This window comes from Phoenix dactylifera, chromosome 14, assembly GCF_051530095.1.
Source record: "Phoenix dactylifera cultivar Ajwa chromosome 14, Ajwa_hap1_PhDact_Kaust_v1.1, whole genome shotgun sequence".
NCBI classification, from domain to species: Eukaryota; Viridiplantae; Streptophyta; class Magnoliopsida; order Arecales; family Arecaceae; genus Phoenix; species Phoenix dactylifera.
The window spans coordinates 3,340,478-3,355,775 of NC_143203.1; positions in this window are offsets into that span (position 1 = coordinate 3,340,478).

Here is a 15,298-nt window from a genome sequence, read left to right on the forward strand (position 1 = left end):
TCATCGAGATCTCCATGGAGAAAGGCCGTCTTCACATCAAGCTGCTCTAAGTGAAGATCCTCTACTGCCACCATGCTCAGCACCGCTCGAATAGTACTCATCTTGACTACAGGAGAAAAGATCTCTGTGAAGTCGATACCTGCTCTCTGCTGAAATCCTTTTACAACCAGCCTGGCCTTGTATCGCTTCTTCCCACCTTGCTCTTCCTTCAGCCTGTAAACCCATTTGTTTGACAGTGCTTTCTTCCCCTTGGGCAGATCCACCAAATCCCACGTTTGATTCTGCTCCAATGACTTCATCTCATCATCCATGGCCAACTCCCACTCCTTCCTGGTATCAACCTCCAATGCCTCCGTGAAGCATTCAGGTTCGCCATTATCTGTGAGCAGCAAATAACTAAGAGTCCCATCATACCTTTGAGGAGGCTTCCCATGAGTACTACGAGTGGACCTTCTTAGTTGTGGAGGGGGTGCCAATGCTTCAGGTTCTTGCTCTGACTGAGTCTTCTGACCAGAATTTGTAGACTCCTCTTCAGGATCCACAAAACACGGCTCAACAGGTTTTGTTTCTGATTCAGTGCTCTGCTGCATTTTCTCATTGAATACCACATCATTACTACGAATGATCTTCTTGTGTTCGGGATCCCAAAGCCGGTACCCAAACTGTTGACCTCCGTATCCAACGAAAATACACTTCTTTGATTTGGCGTCTAGTTTGCTTCTTTGACTGGAATCAACATGGACATAACTGGTACAACCGAATACTCGTAAGTGCGCCAAATCAATCTTCTTCGCTGTCCATGCTTCCTCAGGAATCCCAAATTCAAGTTTCTTTGATGGCCCTCTGTTGATCAAGTAGGCAGTAGTGTTAACTGCTTCCGCCCAAAACTGCTGTGGCAATCCAGCATGTATCCTCATACTCCTGGCACGCTCATTAATTGTTCTGTTCATCCTTTCAGCAGCTCCATTTTGTTGTGGTGTTCCTGGAACTGTCCTTTGTCTGACGATCCCAGCATCTGCACAGTAGTCCTCAAACTCCCTGCTACAATACTCACCACCGTTGTTCGATCTCAGGCATTTCAACCTCTTTCCTGTCTCGAGTTCTACCATCACCTGCCATCTCCTGAAGACCCCAAATACCTCTGACTTGTGCTTCAAGAAGAACACCCAAAGCTTCCTGGTAGCATCATCAATAAAAGTAACATAGTACTGAGATCCACCAATGGAAGAAACTGGTGCAGGCCCCCACACGTCCGTGTGCACGAGATCTAGCTTTTCTTGCTTCCGAGGTTTACCTTCTTTGTTGAATGAAACACGCTTCTGCTTTCCGAGAACACAATCCTCACAGAAGTCCATCTCAACACTCCTGAGACCCTGCAGCTTTCCCAACTGGTGCATCACCTCCAGTCCCTGATAACTCATGTGCCCAAGTCTACAATGCCATAACTTGGTGTCCACATCTGCTGCAACAACTCCAATAGAGTTCTCCGTGCCGTTGGTGACATAAAGTGTCCCAACCTTCTTGCCACTAGCCACCGTCAACGAACCTCTGGATATCTTCCACTGATCAGCTGTGAAAGTAGCCTTGTACCCCTGGCTCGCCAACTGTCCAACAGAAATCAGATTCCTCTGCAGTTGAGGTACGTGCCGTACGTCCTCAAGCTCAAGTGAAGATCCAGAAACCAACTTCACTTCCGCGCTTCCCCTTCCTTGTATGGTGCAAGGCTCTCCATCCCCTAGGTAGACTTTGCCAAAGTCTCCCTTCTCATATCCTTCAAGAAGCTTCCGTTGGGATGTAGCATGGAAAGACGCGCCCGAGTCTATCACCCAAGACTCGTCACAGGTAGACAAAGATAGAACGAGGGCATCCATATCACCGTCTTCAGCAAGATTTGCCAGATCCTTGCTGACTCCTTCAGTGTGGTCGCCTTGCTTTCCTTTAGGAGATTTGCAATCCCTCCTAAAGTGCCCCGTCTTCCCGCAGTTCCAGCACTTCGCTCCCTTGTTCTGAGGTGCTCGAGACCTGCTGGATCTCGACTTCGAGTCGCTTCGAAATCGACCGTCCTTCTTTTGTCTTCCCCGGTCAGAGGTGTTTAGTGCACTTCCAGACGACTCCGTAGCTCCAGAAGATTTCCTTCTTGCTTCTTCACTCAGAAGCACTCCCACAACGTCATCAAAAATCAACTTCCCCGTTGCCGAAGAGTTGCTCACCGCCATCACCAGGCCCTCCCAGCTATCAGGCAATCCGGAGAGGATTAGCAATGCCTGAATCTCATCGTCAAAACTAATCTCCACTGACTCCAACTGGGCCGTGAGTCCATTGAACTCGTTGAGGTATTCTGCTATGCTGCCGCCATTTTTCATACGAAGATTAAACAACCTCTTCATGAGAAATACCTTGTTTGATGCTGAGGGTTTCTCGTACATCCGCGACAATGTTGCCATCAACTCCATCGTCGTCTTCTCGTTTTTGATGTTGAATGCCACTTGGGATGCAAGTGACAATCTGATGGTGCCGAGCGTCTTCCGATCGAGGACCTCCCAGTCTTCATCGGACATCTTCTCTGGTTTCTTTGCTCTACCTCCAAGAGGTAAATAGAGATCCTTCTGGTAAAGGTAATCTTCTATTTGCATCTTCCAAAACCCGAAGTTCGTGCCATTGAACTTCTCAATTCGCAACTTCCCTTCATCCGCCATTGCAGAATAACCAATAGCTCTGATACCAATTGTTGTCGGCGCCCCGCACCGGAACCCACTCACACCAGCGCCGCCACCGACGTCGGACAAGCAAGAGAGATACAAATGGATAAGCACTCTCTCGCTCCCTCGACTCCGGACTCAAGGATCACCTCTTCGCTCCGCCTACGAAGGGCAAAAGATTACCCCGTGGTATCAGTAGGATAAAACACTTGAGCACCGCAACGGATTATCAAAGATCAAAGGAAGAAGAAGGAAGAAAATAGCAAAGCAAACACAAAAATGTAACGAGGTTCGGCTACAAATAGCCTACGTCCTCCACCGCTCCAAATCTCAATAAGGATGAACTGATTACAGAGATAGCACACACCCGAACGATCACAAGCGATCGATCTACAAGAGATTCACACAGAATTCCCTTTGCACAAGAAGTAGGATCCCAATCCTCTTCTTCTCTAGAACCCTAGCCTCACAAACAAGAGTCTCTCTCAAATATACGGCCAATAATCTTACCCTAGGGCTCTCATGAGTCCTATATATAGTCTCAAGACCTTCAGATGATCATAGCCGTCGAAACGCCACCAAAAACACCAAAAAAAAATCGTCCGTACGATTTTTCGCGAGCCCGAGTCGACTCGGCTGAAGTCCGAGTCGACTCTGGCACGTCTGAACAACTTCCAGTTTAACTGGCACGATCTCGAGTCGACTCCACTGTATCTCGAGTCGACTCGACGATGCTCCGAGTCGACTCGACTGTAGTTCGAGTCGACTCTGACAGTCCAGACAGAAACATGATTTTTGCGGCTTTCTCCTCTCGGGTCGACTCGACAGACCTCGAGTCGACTCGACTGTTCCCGAGTCGACTCGACTGAAGCTCGAGTCGACTCCGACAGTCCGCCAGACAGAAAACTATGCAGAATTGATTTTCCTTCAATTCTCTTCATCACCAAAGGTCTCCACATACCCCAACAGAATTGACATGTGCCACTTGTGCTTTTTCTGTCGAGTTTGCACCCGGCAAAATCAGCATCGGAGTAAGCAATTAAATTTATGTCAGATTGTTTAGAATACCATAAGCCTACATTAGGTGTCCTTACTAGATATCTGAAAATTCTTTTAACAGCTTGCAAATGTGATTCCTTAGGACATGCTTGGTATCTAGCACACATGCAAACACTGAATAATATATCTGGCCTACTAGCAGTAAGGTAAAGTAAAGAGCCTATCATACCTCTGTACAATTTGCAGTCTATACTTTTACCTTTTTCATCTTTGTCAAGCTTGCAGCTTGAGCCCATGGGTGTGCTAATTTCCTTTGCATCCTTCATCTTGAATTTTTCCAACATTTCCTTGATATATTTGGACTGACTGATGAAGATGCCTTCCTCTGATTGTTTTATTTGTAGCCCAAGGAAGAAGTTGAGCTCACCCATCATGCTCATTTCAAATTCTCCCTGCATAAGCTTGGCAAACTCTTGACAAAGACTATCATTAGTAACACCAAAAATTATATCATCCACATAAATTTGTACAAGCAATAAGTCATTTCCTTTTCTTTTAATGAAGAGGGTTTTGTCTACATTTCCTCTCTTAAATTTATTTTCAATTAGGAAATTACTTAATCTTTCATACCATGCTCTAGGGGCTTGCTTAAGTCCATACAATGCTTTATGCAATTTATATACATAATCTGGATGTAAGTGATTTTCAAAATCTGGAGGTTGTCCTACATAAACTTCCTCCATTATATAACCATTTAAAAAGGTACTTTTTACATCCATTTGATAGAGCTTAAAATCCATGAAGCATGCATATGCCAAAAGTAGTCTAATAGCCTCTAACCTAGCAACAGGAGCAAAAGTTTCATCAAAATCTATTCCTTCCTCCTGATTATAGCCTTTGGCAACTAGTCTGGCTTTGTTTCTTATAACTATTCCATCTTCATCTAGTTTATTTCTATACACCCATTTGGTGCCTATAATTGAAACATTAGGGGGTCTTTTCATTAAAGTCCAAACTTGATTTCTTTCAAATTGATTTAATTCCTCTTGCATAGCATTCATCCAATTATCATCTTTTTCGGCTTCTTCTAGTGATTTAGGCTCTATTTGTGAAACGAAAGCAAGATAATTACTAGTATTTCTTAGAGAGGATCTTGTCCTTACCCCTTGTGAGGGATCACCAAGGATTAGATCCTTTGGATGACCATGTGCATACCTCCATTCCTTAGGAAGATCTTGATTTCTCAATAGAGGTTGATCTTCTTCATCTTGCTGAATTGTATCTTCTTTGATCTCATCCTCATGTTGTTTGTCTTGTATGGAGAATTCCTTCATTCGGTCTTCAAGTATACCTGCATCACCATCTTCTTCTTTTCTAGAAGAATCTCCATTAGCTTCATCAAAAACAACATGAATGGATTCTTCAACAACGAGAGTTCTCTTGTTGAAGACCCTGTATGCTCTGCTAGATGAGGAATAACCTAAAAAGATCCCCTCATCTGATTTAGCACTAAATTTGCTTAGATTGTCCTTTCCATTGTTTAAAATAAAACACCTACAACCGAACACATGAAAGTAACTTATATTGGGCTTCTTATTTTTTATTAGATCATAAGGTGTTTTCTTTAAAATAGATCTAACTAATGCACGGTTTAAAATGTGACATGCAGTATTTATTGCTTCAGCCCAAAAATATTTTGGTAGATCCGATTCGCACAACATGGTACGAGCCATATCTGCTAGTGTGCGATTCTTCCTTTCTACCACCCCATTTTGTTGGGGTGTCCTAGGGGCCGAGAAATTGTGATTGATACCATTTTCGTCACAAAACTTTTCAAAGTGCTGATTTTCAAACTCGGTACCATGATCACTCCTAATTGCTTTTAGTTTAAGATTGAGTTCATTCGAAACTCTATTATGAAACTTGATAAAAGCGAAAAAGGACTCATCTTTATGTGCAAGAAATGAAACCCATGTAAAGCGTGAAAAGTCATCAACAATTACAAGACCAAATCTCTTACCCCCTAGACTAGCAGTTCTAGTGGGTCCAAATAAATCCATGTGAATTAGTTCTAAGGGTTTTGTTGTTGAGACTATGTTTTTAGGCTTGAAAGAGCTTCTCGTTTGTTTTCCTAATTGACATGCAGCACAAATTTTGTTCTTTTCAAAATCTATCTTTGGTAGTCCTTTGACTAGATCTTTTGTAATCAATTTAGAAATTAAATCCATGCTAGCATGTCCTAACCTACGATGCCATAACCAACTAGTCTCATTGACTTTGGGATCCATGGCTACAAGACATTGGCCATCCTTCATGGTGAGATCATCAAGATCTACCATGTAAATATTTCCATGCCTATGTCCTGTGAGTATGATCTCATTGTTAATTGGACTACTAATTATGCATAGTGATGATTCAAATGACACTTTAAAGCCCTTGTCACAAAATTGACTTATACTTAATAAATTATGTTTTAGTCCATTAACTAACAATACATTGTCAATAAAAAAGGAGGGTGATATGGAGATTTTACCAACACCAATTATTTGACCTTTAGCATTGTCTCCAAATGTGACTACTCCTCCTTCTTTTGATTTCAAGGTGACGAAGAGACTCTTGTCACCGGTCATATGCCTTGAGCAACCACTATCAAGATACCACATTCTCTTTTTATTCCCGGCTGCAAGGCATACCTGCAAAATGATTATGTGAGGCTCTTAGGTACCCAAGTCTTCTTGGGTCCTTCGTGGTTAGTGTAGTTGGTTCCCTTAGGCACCCATACTTTAGTTATGTTTTTAGCTTTTACAAATGTACTCTTGTTAGTTTGGATCTTTCTTTGAATACAAGAGTAGGCTTTATGTCCACCTTTTTTACAATGAAAGCATGTAGGTTTTTCAGTTTTGACATCTTTTGCTTTCACAAAGAAATTCTTTAGATACTTTTGTTGCTTGTTAGTTTTATATCCTAATCCGGCTTTATTAAAAACAGCTCTTTGATTTGAAAGAATAAGATTTAATTTTTTAGAGCTTTGTGTAAATTTTTCAACAATTGGTTTGTACTTATGTACCTCATTCTTAAGATTCAAATTTTCTTTAACTAGTTCTTCCTTGTCCTTTTTAAGGGATTCAACATTTTGTGCAAGTGAGGTATTATTATTGAGTAGAGATTTAACTTTTAGATTCAATTCCTTAATTAGTGTTTTTGCCGTTTCATTTTCAATGCTAAGTTTTGAATTTTTGTTTTCTAGATCAATGGTGTTAACATTTTCAACGCTCTCTTTCTCAATCAATAGATTTTTAATATCTTCCTTTAGTTTTAGATTGGAGGCTTTTAATTCTTTATTCTTTGCTCCTAACATACTACAATCACTCATAAGTTCTTGAAAAGCTTCATACAATTCTTCTAAAGTAAAGTTTATAGTTGAGTTTTGACATACCTCGTCGTCTTCGAACGCCATGAAGCACAAATTGGCGGTCTCTTCCTTCTCTTCCTCGGAGGAGGATGTGTCACTATCGTCCCAAGTTGCCTTTAATGCCTTCTTCTTCTTCTTCCCAAAGTACTTCTTTTGTTGAGGGCATTCGGAACGAATGTGTCCCGGTCTCTTGCAATCATAGCATATGATTGGGTCTCTTTCTTTTTCCTTTTCTTTTTCCCAATCATTTCTCCCTCCAAATTTCTTTCTTGGGAAGGGTTTCTTTCTTCTCATAAATTTCTTAAACTTCCTTACTATTAAACCCAAATCCTCATCTTCGCTTTCCTCTTCACTCTCACTACTTTCTTCTTCACACACACTCGAGGTAGCCTTGAGTGCGATTGTCTTCTTCTTTGGCAACTCTTCTTCATGTTGCTTCATTGTGAGCTCATGCGTCATCAATGAGCCCAATAGTTGTTCTAGTCCCAAGGTGTTGAGGTCTTTGGCTTCTATGATTGCCGTGACCTTTGCTTCCCCATGCTTTCGGCAAAGACCTGAGAATTTTACTCACAAGTTCCGAATTAGTATAAGATTTACCCAAACTCTTTAGACCATTAATTATATCGGTGAAGCGTGTAAACATGCATGTGATGGTTTCATTGGGTTCCATCTTAAACAACTCATATTTGTGAACAAGAATGTTTACTTTAGACTCTTTGACTTGATTTGTACCCTCGTGGGTAACTTCAAGCCTATCCCATATTTCCTTAGCGGAACTACATGTGGAGACTCTATTAAACTCATTTACATCTAGAGCACAAAATAATGAGTTCATGGCTCTAGAATTGAGTTGAACCATCCTATTATCATTCTCATCCCAATCCTCCTCAGGTTTGGGAAATTGAATGCCATTCACCATGTGTGATGGTTCTTGTGGTCCCTTGACTATAACCCTCCACAAGGCATAATCTTGTGCTTGAATAAAGATCCTCATTCTAGTCTTCCAATAGGTATAATTTGTCCCATTGAAGAGTGGAGGTCTATTGGTTGCCTGCCCCTCAGCAGGAACATTGTTAAAGGGTGTTGCCATCTAGATCTTTGGCTAAGACGGTTAGGTCTTTCAAGAAATACACAGAGCACCTGCTCTGATACCACTTGTTGCCCAAAGATGGTCACCCAAGAGGGGGGTGAATTGGGTGTCTTAAAACTTTTTGACTATTTAAAGAGTAAAACACGCAGATGTATGAACTAAAGTAAAGATGGAGGGATGAGAACAGTCAATCGCAAACACGAGGTTTTATAGTGGTTCGGAGCTTCCACTGCTCCTACATCCACTCCCCAAAGCACCTTTGGGAATTTCCACTATAATCCAAGATTACAGTCCGGTAGTTTTGCGAGTGCACTACCCAACTCGTTGTTTTACACCAGGCTAACAACGAACCCTATAACCCCCAATTTAACCTAGGCTTGGGACGCCTTTCCCTTGTTCCAAGTTCCTTGACTGGAACAAGCACAATATTGAAAAAGTTTTACAAGGATTTAAAAGCTCTAAATAAGCAAATATAACAATGATAAGCAATAGAACCCGGAAGAACCCTTTTAGCCGTTGGAAGCGTGGGAGATGATGGTTCTTCCGATGTGGATCGCGTTGGCTTGAGTGTGAGCTTTGAATCCCGAGCGGAAGAGAGTAGTTGAGCTTGAAATCAGTTGGGAAGCTTGAAGGCACTTGATTTCTTCACTTGAATGCACTAACTCCCTTGAACCTCTCTCTCTTGCTTTTCTCTTGAATGATCTTGTGTTGGGTTGGTGAGAAGTTATTGGAAAGCACTTAAGAGCTCCCTTTTATAGCCCAAAAAGCAAATATAGCCGTTAGAGATAAAGTTAAAGAGATTTGAAATTCAAACCAAACCTGCAAATGTTGTCAGTCGCGTCCCAGGCGCTCCGGAGACGTCTCCGCTTCATCGCGAGACGTCTCGGCTGTGAGATTTTACTTTTGACGATGTTTGGGGTCGACTCGGCGCTTTACGGGGGCGACTCCGATGATGAACGGTTTGAATCCTTGTTTTTCTGTTTTTCTGAGAGGGTCGCCTCGGCGCTTTACGGGGACGTCTCGGCTTGTTTGCGCTTTTTGCATGGGGACGACTCCGCTGCCTTGGGGACGACTCCGCCGTTATATCTCCGAAAAACATGTCTTCTGGAATTCTCTGAGAGAGTCGACTCCGCTCTTTCAGGGGACGTCTCCGCTGCCTTATCACTGAAAAAGACATCCTCTGGAATACCCTGAGAGAGCCGACTCCGCTACCTCGGGGACGACTCGGGAGGTTTACTTTTTACTTGCGGGGACGACTCCGCTTACTGTGGAGACGACTCGCGCATATCACTTGAAATCGGCCTTTCTGCCGCCTCTGAGAGAGTCGACTCCGCTACTGAGAGAGTCGACTCCGCTATCGCGGGGACGACTCGGCAGGTGCCGGGGACATCTCCAGTCGTGCCAGTTCTTCCTGTTTGTGCCAGAGACGTCTCTGAGACAACCCGGAGACGTCTCGGCTGTCCCTGATCTGTTTTCTTCAGCTCAAAAATTCTTCAATAAATTCATAAAATTATGGAAACTTGCCTAGACATTTCTTAACAATATTCTTAATTAAACACATGAAATCCTCAAGTAAATTGTTAAGATAAATGAAATTATACTCTAGTGTTTTGTATTCATCAAAATCCATTAGGGGGTCAACAAGTGTGAATGCATGCTTGATACACATACACTAATTAATCCGCAAATAGTAAGGGCAATCATCCCAACAAGATAAGAGCCAGATTTCATCACCGAACTCTTGCCCAACTTAGGTGAACTCAATCTCACATAGTGTCACTTTAATTAAAATCAATTAGACGTTGGCTCCTAGGGATATTTGAGCTCAATAAGACGAAGATCACCGAAAGTTGCACCAATTTCGCTCTGTGGCTTAGTTGATATCTAGGCAAGCTTTGTCCCTATAAGGGAGACAATTCATCTGTTCGAGGCAAATGATTTTTAAGTGGGACCTTTGCGAACGCATCGTGACCCCTCCACTTACCTAGGAGCTTACCTGGTCAACTCGGTTCATTAGACCGGATTGGAGGCTTAGGTGCCCTCTTCAAACCAGTTAGGAGCTGTCTAGTGATCTTAGGGCAAATACAAGGATTGATGTGTTTTTCTTTTATTGCATGTTTGACTGATCAAGTACTAGTGTATGCAAGGGAGTCGTTCTAGAGTACGTGACCTATTACCTTTTAACCCTGAAATAGAACGGACCCTTAGGAATATTCGAGCTGAGATCAGAACATTAGAATCATCCCCACCTCCTGAGATGGCTGAAGAACAACCCAAACTTCTGAGGGAGTACTTTACTCCCACCATTTACACTTCCCCATCTTGCATTCGATTACCTGAAGTAGCAGCTGTACAATATGAAATAAAGTCTAGTGTGATCCAAATGCTCCCATCTTTTTATGGGTTCGCCAACGAAGACCCATATAAACACTTAGATGAATTTCTTGAGATTTGCACCACTGTCAAGATTCAGAACATCACTGATGATGCTCCTATGCCAAATTTCTCAAAGACCTTTGCACCCAAAAGCGAAAATCTAGGACACATGTGCCTAAAAAGGTCCTCCTAACTAAGCAGGTAAGTTCCATTCTCCAACACAACATCCCTCCAAAATTCAAAGATCCTGGCGCTCTCACTATTTCCTGTGTCATAGGAAATAACTCCATCGACCGAGCACTCTTAGATCTAGGGGCAAGTGTGAATCTTTTACCCTATTTAGTCTATGAGAAATTTGGGTTAGGTGAATTAAAACCTACCTCGGTGTCCTTACAATTGGCTAATCGATCTATGAAGATACCACGGGGGATGATTGAAGATGTTCTTGTCAAGGTAGACAAATTCTATTTTCCAGTAGATTTTATCGTCCTTGATATGGAACATGTGGCCAACATAAAAAGACAAATTTCTGTGATTCTTGGTCGTCCCTTTTTAGCGACAGGCAATGCATGTATCAACTGTAGAACTGGGGCAATGGATATATCATTTGGAAACATGAAAATTAAGTTGAATGTGTTTCATGCCGCTAACCAACATGTGAGGGAAGACGAGTGTTGCCTAATTGACAAAATGGATGATCTTGTAGAGGAAGCCCTTCCCTATATCTTAGCAAATGACCCCCTAGAGGCATGCTTGGCCCATTTTGACATTGACAACTTTGATATAGACAAGGCCATAGAAGAAGCCAACATCTTACTTGACAACCAATCTCCCATGAGTTTCCTTCCTGGGAAGATCCGACCTGAACCTCTTCCCCCCATTGCTAGCGCACCACTTTGTCCTTTCATTGATTCTCCACCTAAAATTGAGTTGAAGCCACTTTCGATAACTCTTAAGTATGCTTTTCTAGGACCAGAAGATACTCTCCCTATAATCATCACGGCAAACTTATCTACGGAACAGGAAGTTAAACTTTTAAGGGTGCTAGAAGAGAATAAACATGCCATAGGATGGTCTGTAGCCGATTTGAAAGGGGTTGATCCCTCCATTTGCATGCATCGAATTCACCTCGAAGATGATGCAAAGCCCACTCGGAAAATGCAAAGAAGACTCAATCCTAACATGAAGGAGGTAGTTAAGAAAGAAGTGGTGAAGTTATTAGATGCTGGAATCATTTACCCAATTTTTGATAGTAAGTGGGTAAGTCCGACACAAGTGGTGCCAAAAAAATCAGGTATCACTATGGTTGAAAATACGGAAGGAGAATTGATACAAACACACACAACCATGGGTTGGCGCGAGTGCATTGACTACAGAAAACTCAATTCAATGATTAGGAAGGACCATTTTCCTCTACCTTTTATAGATCAAATTTTGGAACGGTTGGCCGGTCAAGATTTCTACTGCTTCTTAGATGGTTATTCTGGATATAATCAAGTACCTGTTTACCCGGACGATCAAGAGAAAACCACCTTTACCTGTCCATTTGGGACATTTGCATATAGGAGGATGCCTTTTGGACTATGCAATGCACCCGTAACTTTTCAACGATGTATGATGGCCATTTTTTCAGATATGGTAGAAAACTTTCTAGAAGTGTTCATTGATGATTTTTCAGTTTTTGGCCTATCTTTTGACGATTGTCTGGATAATTTAACCTTAGTTCTGAAAAGATGTAAGGAAACTAACCGAGTGTTAAGTTGGAAAAAGAGCCATTTCATGGTTCAAGAAGGTATAGTCTTGGGACACGTCATGTCCAAGAGGGGCATTGAAGTAGATAAAGCCAAAGTCGATCTTATTTCCAATCTCCCTCCACCCAAAACTGTGAAACAAATCCGTTCATTCCTTGGCCATGCTGGCTTCTACCATCGTTTCATTCAGGATTTCAGTAAGATTTCCAAACCCTTGTGCAATCTTCTTGCCAAGGACACTCCTTTTGTCTTTAATGAAGCATGCGAAGAGGCATTTGAAAATCTTCGCTCGAAATTGACCACTGCACCTATCATACGGCCTCCTAATTGGATCCTTCCATTTGAACTAATGTGTGATGCGTCTGACTATGCCATTGGGGCAGTTTTAGGGCAACGGCTAGATAAAGTACCTCATGTCATCTACTACGCTAGTAAAGCACTCTCAGATGCACAATTGAACTACACACTACTGAAAAAGAGTTACTAGCTGTAGTATTTGCGCTAGACAAGTTTCGATCGTACCTTTTAGGATCCAAGGTTACCGTATTCACTGATCATGCTGCCCTTCGACACCTTCTTGCAAAGAAAGACACCAAACCCCGTCTGATTTGATGGATTCTTTTACTACAAGAATTTGACCTAGAAATTCGTGACAAGAAAGGAACTGCAAATGTCGTAGCGAACCACTTATCTAGAATTCTTCTTGAGCCCTCTAAAAATACCTCATCCTTACACGATTCTTTTTCAGATGAATAATTATTTGAGGTACAAGGAATGAAAACGCCATGGTTTGCAAACATAGTGAATTACCTTGCCACAGGATGAATTCCTGATGATTGGTCAACTCAAGACAAGAACCGATTCTTTTCACAAGTAAAGTTTTATTATTGGGATGATCCCGATCTATTCAAGTATTGTCCCGATCAAGTAATCCGTCGATGTGTCCCCGAATGCGAATTTCAAAGTATTCTTTCATTCTGCCATTCACAAGCTTGTGGGGGACATTTTGGGGGTAGAAAAACTGCAGCAAAAATTTTACAGAGTGGATTTTATTGGCCCACACTTTTCAAAATGCCCATAACTTTTGCCAAACTTGTGAACGGTGCCAACGGATGGGTACCATCTCCTGTAGAGATATGATGCCTCTCAATCCTATTTTAATTGTAGAAATCTTTGATGTCTGGCGTATTGACTTTATGGGCCCTTTCCCACCATCTTTTGGTTTCAAATACATTCTGGTAGGGATTGATTATGTTTCAAAATGGGTAGAAGCTGTCGCAACTAAAACTAATGACCACAAGATTGTGGTTAAATTTTTACATGAAAACATCTTTTGTCGTTTTGGCACACCCCGAGCCATCATTAGTGATGGGGGATCTCATTTTTGCAACCGATCTTTCGAGGCTTTGGCTCACAAATATAACATCACCCACAAAGTTGCTACCCCATACCATCCCCAAACGAGTGGACAAGTCGAGGTGTCCAATAGGAAGTTAAAACACATCTTAGAGAAAACGGTACGTTTCGATAGGAAAGATTGGTCTCAAAGGATAAATGATGCACTCTGGGCCTACCGTACTGCCTACAAAACTCCTATTGGCATGTCCTCCTACCGATTAGTTTTTGAAAAATCTTGTCACTTACCAGTAGGACTTGAACATAGAGCTTTCTGGGCTATCAAAAAGTTTAAGTTAGACATGGCAGCAGCTGGTCCTAACCGAAAACTCCAACTAAGTGAACTTGAAGAGTTGCGCAATGAGGCCTATGAAAATGCTAAAATTTATAAAGCAAGGACTAAGGCTTTTCATGATAAAAATATTAACCGTAAGTCCTTCGAACCTGGTCAAAAAGTTTGGCTATTCAATTCCAAGTTGCGACTCTTCCCGGATAAACTTCGCTCTAGGTGGGATGGACCATTCGTAGTGAAAAATGTTTCTCCTTATGGTGCAGTAGAGATCCAACACCTCAATGGTGGACATGTTTTAAAAGTCAATGGCCAAAGGTTAAAACCTTATGTGGATTGTGTTGCCGACGGGCAATTGATTGAATTCCTTAATTTGACGAACCCTATTTATCAAAATAATTAAGGATCCACTGTGTTTGGCTGAAGACAATAAACTTAGCGCTTGTTGGGAGACAACCCAATTCTCTTAGATTTCTTTAACATTGAGGACAATGTTAGATTTAGGTTTGGGGGTATTTTTAATCATTTTTGTTTTGTTTGCATCTCTTGCATCCGTTTTTACTTCACAATGTCAGGTTTATCGAAAAAAAAAATTTAAAAAAAATGTGTTCATTTTCATTTTTTTTAAGTTAAAAAAAAGTTTAAAAAAAGGGAGGTTTTAAAACCTAATTTCTATACATTAATGCGAGAATGATAAACACATAAGGTATATAAAATCTAAAGAGCCCAATGACTAGTCAAAAGTAATGCAAAATTGAGTTCTTTTTATTAAGTCTCTCTTAGTGAGTTGTAAGCTAATTAATTGAAATTTCACTACACACTGGCCGACACTTCTAAGGTCTAGGTTCGACATTATGTTGATAGTATAGTAGCAACCTTGAACCCTGATGAATCATACTTATCTAATCCAAAAAAAAAACATCAATAAAAATGGATTTAGTCAAGAACATCGAAAAGGGCTACCTATTATCAAGGGTCAAGTGGGCTTATGATGAAGACTCTGAGCATAAGTCCGTAGGGGAGTCTTGATGCCCGACACCTTATGCCAACTGGTGTGAGAGTTGTCGACTGATTGCTCGTTACACGGAGAAATCACCACAAGAGCAAAAGTACACAATTTAAACAAAAAACAAAAAAAAAAGTTCTGTATTGACCTTGAAAAAGACAATAGTGTGAAAGCCGTCGTTGTAAAAATTCGAGTAAACTGGAATATTACAGATAAAGTCCGTGAGGTACTAAAGTAAACATCCACAACTCTCGAAATTCTGCAGATAAGATGATTTTGAA